The sequence below is a fragment of the Dendropsophus ebraccatus genome, chromosome 1 (assembly GCF_027789765.1).
Source record: "Dendropsophus ebraccatus isolate aDenEbr1 chromosome 1, aDenEbr1.pat, whole genome shotgun sequence".
Classification (NCBI taxonomy): domain Eukaryota; kingdom Metazoa; phylum Chordata; class Amphibia; order Anura; family Hylidae; genus Dendropsophus; species Dendropsophus ebraccatus.
The window spans coordinates 76,431,435-76,437,685 of NC_091454.1; positions in this window are offsets into that span (position 1 = coordinate 76,431,435).

The window sequence follows — 6,251 nt, forward strand, 5'->3', positions numbered from 1 at the left end:
CCATACAGCAGCATACCACAGCTCAGCATTCATCACCTCCTGCAGCCTCTTCAAAACTAGGACTGGCTCTCCCAAGTAAATACGCTGGTGACTCCAAGTTGTGCAGAGGATTCCTGACTCAATGCACCATGCATATTGAACTCTTAAGTAGTCAGTTTCCCACAGAGCGCTCTAAAGTGGCTTTTATCATCAGCCTATTGGAGGGTAGAGCTCTGGCTTGGGCCACGCTGCTGTGGGACCGAGATGACCCTGCTGCTGCCAATCTCCGAACCTTCCTGGCCGAGTTTCGCTCCGTCTTTGAGGAACCTGCCCGTGCGTCTTCGGCTGAGACTGCTCTACTCAACCTCTCTCAAGGGAGCTCCTCCGTTGGCGACTACGCCATCCAGTTCCGCACCCTGGCAGCGGAATTAGACTGGAATGAGGCCGCTCTAATAGCTACCTTCAAGAAGCGCTTGTCCAGTCGGGTGAGAGACGTGCTTTCCGCCCGAGACCTACCTACCTCCCTGAACGAACTCATCCTACTGGCCACCAGGGTCGATACTCGTTTTTCTGAGAGAGAGGAGGAGGTCTGGCATGAACGGCGACTAAGCCTGTCCCGTCGCCATCACCAGCTGGCGCCGGGCTTCCAGAATCCTGATGTTCCGGTGTCCCAGCCGACTCCGGAGATTCCTATGCAGGTGGAACGGACTCACCTGACGACTGATGAGAGAATTCGTCATCTGGAGCTGAATCTCTGCCTCTACTGCGGTGGTCCGGATCACTTTCAGCTGAGATGTCCCCAACGTCCTCAAGCGTCCGGGAAACGCCAGCACCTAGGTCCGGTGGGAGAGGCCTCCCTAAGTGTGAATGCCACCTCTCCAAGGTTGTCTATGCCAGTCTCCATCCAGACACCCACGGGACAAAATCACCAGACTACTGCCTTTCTCGATTCTGGGTCAGCAGGCAGTTTTATTGCAGCTACATTGGTCTAAAGATGGCGGCTACCCGTGACCCAACTAGCCAGACCCCTGACTATCTCCTCGGGCGAGATTCTTACCGACCATGTGCACTACCAGACTGCACCTCTAGTCCTCCAGGTGGGCACCTCACATCAGGAAAAGATCTCCTAGTCCTTGTTCCTGATTCCTGTCCGCTACCTGGTACCTAGTCCTTGTTCCTGATTCCTGTCCGCTACCTGGTCCCTAGTCCTCGTTCCTGGTTCCTGCTCCTCTGTTACACTATTGCTCCTGTGTTCAGCCTGTCATCTGCGGTTACGCCTACAGACCTCTGCCAGATCCCCTCCCCTAATAAAAGTCAGCATCACCCCCTTTTCCCATTTTATAAATAAATAAACATGTTTGTTATTGCCGCGAGCGTAATCGCCTGAACGATTAAATTATCACATTCCCGCACGGTAAACGGCATAAGCGTAAAAAATTCCAAAGTGCAAAATTGTGCATTTTTGGTCGCATCAAATCTCGAACAATTGTAATAAAAAGTGATCAAAAAGTCTCTTATGCGCAATCAAGTTACCGAACACATCATGGCGCAAAAAATTACACCTCACACAGCCCCATAGACCAAAGGATATAAGCATTATAAGCATGGTAATAGAGCAATTTTAACCCTTTAAGGACATGGCCCATTTTCGTTTTTACGTTTTCGGTTTTTCCTCCTTGTGTTTAAAAGGTCATAGCACTTGCATTTTTCCACCTAGAAACCCACATGACCCCTTATTTCTTGCGTCACTAATTGTACTTTGCAATTACAGGCTGAATTTTTGCATAAAGTACACTGCGAAACCAGAAAAAAATTCAAAGTGTGGTGAAATTGAAAAAAAAAACGCATTTCTTTTATTTGGGGGAAATGTGTTTTTACGCCATTCGCCCTGGGGTAAAACTGACTTGTTATGCATGTTCCTCAAGTCGTTACGATTAAAACGATATGTAACATGTATAACTTATATTGTATCTGATGGCCTGTAAAAAATTCAAACCGTTGTTAACCAATATACATTCCTTAAAATCGCTCCATTCCCAGGCTTATAGCGCTTTTATCCTTTGGTCTATGGGGCTGTGCGAGGTGTCATTTTTTGCGCCATGATGTGATCTTTCTATCGGTACCTTGATTGCGCATATACGACTTTTTGATCGCTTTTTATTACATTTTTTCTGGATTTGATGCGACCAAAAATGCGCAATTTTGCACTTTGGGATTTTTTTGCGCTGACGCCGTTTACCGTACGAGATCAGGAATGTGATTAATTAATAGTTCGGGCGATTACGCACGCGGCGATACCAAACATGTTTATTTATTTATTTATTTGTTTACTTTTATTTAAAACCTGGGGAAAGGGGGGTGATTCAGACTTTTATTAGGGGAGGGGGATTTTTACTATTAACAACACGTTTTTTTTTTTTTTTTTACACATATACTAGAAGCCCCCCTGGGGGACTTCTAGTATATACACTTTGATCTCTCATAGAGATCTCTGCAGCATAGATATGCTGCAGAGATCCATGAGATCGGCACTCGTTTGCTTTCGGCTGCTGCAGCCGGAAACAAACGAGTGCCGAGCCGAGGACGGCGCCATCTTGGACGCGTCCCCGGCCGGCATCAGTAACGGAGATCGCTCCTCCGGGACAAGGTCCCGGAGGAGCGATCTCCCCCACTAGACACCAGGGAAACGTTGCCTCCGGTAATCGGAGGCAGCTGTCAACTTTGACAGCTGCCTCCGATTAGCTAATTAGCGGGCACGGCGATCGGACCGTGCCCGCTAATAGCGGCGGTCCCGGGCTACACGCGGCACCCGGGATCGCGGCACTTCAAAGCGGGGCCGCCGCGCGGCCCCGCTTTGAAGTGCTAATGAGGACATAGGACGTACCGGTACGTCCTATGTCCTTAAGAGGTTAAGAAACATATTTTATTTTTAAAGATTTAAATTTAATCGTAATAACTTGAGGAACATGTATAACAAGTCAGTTTTACCCTAGGGCGAACAGCGTAACCCCCCCCCCCCCCCAATAAAAAAAAATTAGTTTTTTTTTTAAATTTCACCACACATATAATTTTTTTCTGGTTTCACGGCATATTTTAGGCAAAAATTACGTCTTCTATTGCAAAGTACAATTACTGGCGCAAAAAATAAGGGCTCAACTAGGTCTAGGTGGAAAAATGCACGCACTATGGCCTTATATGCTCAAGGAGGAAAAAACGAAAGCGCAAAAATGAAAACTGTCTGTGTCCCCTAAGGGTTAAGGTGAACCTCAGAGAGATGGTTCCTAACGATGGCCTCTCTTGGGCGTACACTAAGCCTACAAAACTGGGCATAAAGGATCCAACTAAACTAAAAATTAAATAACACCCACAGGAGATGGGTGGAGTGCATGCCAAAAGGAGGTAGCCCCCCACATATAACACTAAAAGCAAAAATGGCCAGCACTCTAATACCACTGAGTACACACTGTTCACACCTCATTTTTAAAAATCTGTTAGCCAAAAAAAAGTATTTATCAAGGCCTAGGCTCCTAATTATGAGATGAGCGAAGCAGATTTGTTTTCTTTTGTATGAAGCAAAGCTCATCAGCGTTTGAATCCTGAGAGCTGATGGCTGTACAGCTATGGCTGTATCCTTGTTTTCCAGGCGGTTCTCAGGCTGTATCCACCCTCTTCACGGAGCTGCCCACTCACAGGGTTTTTACACTGATCAGTTATTCAAAAATAATCTGCTTCACTCGACTTTACTCCTAACGATAAAGGCCCTATTCCACCAACAGATCTGACGACAGATTATCTGCCAAAGATTTGAAGCCAAACCCAGGAACAGACTATAAACAGAGAACAGGTCATAAAGGAAAGACTGGATTTCTCCTCTTTTCAGATCCACTCCTGGGTTTGGCATCAAATCTTTGGCAGATAATCTGTCGTCAGATCTGTTGGTGGAACAGGGCCTTAACCCCTTCGTGCTGCAGCTAGTTTGGGCCTTAATGACCAGGCTAATTTTTCAAAATCTGACCGTCTCACTTTATGCTCTTATAGCTCAGTGATGCTTTAACGTATGCTAGCGATTCTGAGATTGTTTTTTCATGACATATGGCACTTTATGTTAGTGGCAAAATTTGGTCACTACTTTGTGTGTTTTTTGTGAAAAACATCAAAATATCATGAAAAATTTAAAAAATTTGCATTTTATGAACTTTGAAATTCTCTGCTTCTAAAAAAAGAAAGTCGTAGCACATAAATTAGTTACTAAGTCACATTACCAATATGTCTTCTTTATTCTGGCATAATTTGGTAAACATATTTTACTTTTTTAGGGTGTTATGGGGCTTAGAAATTTATCAGCAAATTATCACATTTTCGTGAAACAGATTTTTTTAGGGACCAGTTCTTTTTTTAAATGGATTTAGAAGTCTGGTATCCTGAAAAGCCCCATAAGTGACCCCATTTTGGAAACTACACACCTTAAAGAATTAATCTAGGGGTATAATGAGCATTTTAACCCTACAGGGGCTGGAGGAAAGTATTCACAATTAGGCAGTAAAAAAATGGAAAATGTAAATTTTCCAATAATATATACGTTTAGATTAAAGTTTCTCATTTTCAAAAGGAATATGAGAGAAAAAGCACCCCAAAATTTGTAATGCAGGTTCTCTTGAGTACAACGGTACCCCATATGTGGGTGTAAACCACTGTATGGGCACACAGCGGGGCTCAGAAGGGAAGGAGCGCCAATTAGCTTTTCCAATGCAAATTTTGCTGAAGAAGTTTCTGAGCGCCAGGTGCGTTTGCAGTGCCCCTGTAGTGTCAGCAGAGAGAAAACCCCCCATAAGTCACCCCATTTTGGAAAGTGCACCCCTCAAAGAATTCATCTTGGTGTGAGGTGACCATTTTGACCTCACAGGTATTACAGGAAAGTATTCAAAAGAAGACAGTAAAAATGAAAAACTCGAATTCTTCCAATAATATGTTCGTTTAGTTTGAAATTTCTCAATTTCACGAGGAACAAGAGGAAAAAAGTACCACAAAATTTGTAACGCAGGTTCTCCTGAGTACAATGGTACCCCATATGTGGGCGTAAACCACTGTATGGGCACACAGGAGGGCTCAAAAGGGAAGGAGCGCCAATTAGCTTTTTCAATGCAGATTTTGCTGCAGAAGTTTCCGAGCGACAGGTGCCTTTGCAGTGCCCCTGTAGTGCCGGCGGAGTAAAATCTCGCCATAAGTCACTCCATTTTGGAAAGTGCACCCCTCAAAGTATTCATCTTGGTGTGTGGTGACCATTTTGACCCCACAGGTATTAGAGGAAAGTATTCAAAAGTAGACAGTAAAAATGAAAAACTCAAATTTTTCCAATATTATGTTCTTTTAGTTTGAAATTTCTCAATTTTATGAGGAACAAGAGGAAAAAAGTACGCCAAAATTTGTAACGCAGGTTCTCCTAAGTGAAAAGGTACCTCATATGTGGGCATAAACCACTGCATGGGCACACAGGAGGGCTCAGAAGGAAAGGAGCGCCAATTAGCTTTTTCAATGCAGATTTTGCTGAAGAAGTTTCCGAGTGCCAGGTGCGTTTGCAGAGCCCCTGTAGTGTCCGCAGAGTAAAATCTCCCAATAAGTCACTCCATTTTGGAAAGTGCACCCCTCATAGAATTTATTTTGTGGTGTGGTGAGCATTTTGACCCCACAGGTATTTGAGGAAAGTATTCAAAAGTAGACAGTAAAAATGAAAAACTCGAACTTTTCCAATAATATGTTCCTTTAGTTTGAAATTTCTCAATTTCACGAGGAACAGGAGAGAAATGTCACCCCAATATATGTAAAGCAGGTTCTCCTGAGTAGAACAGTACCCCATATGTGGGCATAAACCACTATATGGGCACACAGCCAAGCTCAGAAGGGAAGGAGCGCCAATTAGCATTTTCAGTGCAGATTTTTCTGAAGAAGTTTCTGAGCGCCAGGTGCGTTTGCAGAGCCCCTGTAGTGTCAGCAGAATAGATTCCCCCCAAAAGTCACCCCATTTTGGAAAGAGCACCCCTCAAAGAATTCATCTTGGGGTGTGGTGACCATTTTTACCCCACAGGTATTAGAGGAAAGTATTCAAAATTGGCCAGTAAAAATGAAAAACTCGAATTTTTCCAATAATATGTTGGTTTAGTTTGAAATTTCTCAATTTGACGAGGAACAGGAGAGAAAACGTACTCCAAAATCTGTAACGCAGGTTCTCCTGAGTAAAACGGTACCTCATATGTGGACATAAACCACTGTATGGG